Below are 778 nucleotides of genomic sequence, written 5' to 3'. Positions count from 1 at the left end.
ATGCAGGCATTGCGAAATCAGGGGGTAGACGAGCCGTACCTGAAAGTGCTGGAATATATATATATATATAGTGGCTCCACAGCAACCATAGTTCTGCATAAAGAAAGTAACAAAATTACCATAAAGAAAGGTGTTAGGCAAGGAGACACAATCTCCCCAGTACTATTAACAGCTTGTTTAGAGGAAGTATTCAGAGACTTGGAATGGGAGGATTTAGGCATAAGAGTAGATGGAGAATACCTCAGTAATCTGCGATTTGCTGTTGGCATTGCCTTGCTAAGCAACTCGGGGGATGAACTGCAAATAATGATTGATGACCTAGACAAAAAGAGTAGAAAGGTAGGCTTGAAAATCAATATGCAGAAGACTAAGGTAATGCTCAACAGCCTCGGGAAGGAACAGCAGTTTACATTAGGTAGCGAAATACTGGTAGTAGGCGAATATGTCTACTTAGGACAGGTAGTAACCGCAGATCCGGACCAAGAAACGGAAATAACAAGAAGAATAAGATTGGGATGGAGCGCATTTCGCAAGCATTCGCAGATTATGACTAGCGGCTTACCGGTATCGCTCAAGAGGAAAGTATGCAACAGTTGCATCTTCCCTGTACTCACCTATGGGGCGGAAACGTGGAACTAACCAGGAGAGTTCTGGCCAACCCAGAGAGCTATGGAACGAAAAATGGTAGGGCTAACATTAAGAGATAGAAAGCCTGCAGAGTGGGTCAGAGAAATACCTCAAGTTACCGACATTCTAGTGGAAATTAAGAAGAAGAAAT

The sequence above is a fragment of the Amblyomma maculatum genome, chromosome 11 (genome assembly GCF_055883805.1).
Source record: "Amblyomma maculatum isolate TAMU_Amacu chromosome 11, ASM5588380v1, whole genome shotgun sequence".
Taxonomy (NCBI): domain Eukaryota; kingdom Metazoa; phylum Arthropoda; class Arachnida; order Ixodida; family Ixodidae; genus Amblyomma; species Amblyomma maculatum.
The sequence above is the reverse complement of the archived record's forward strand: the minus strand, read 5'-3'. Positions refer to the sequence as shown.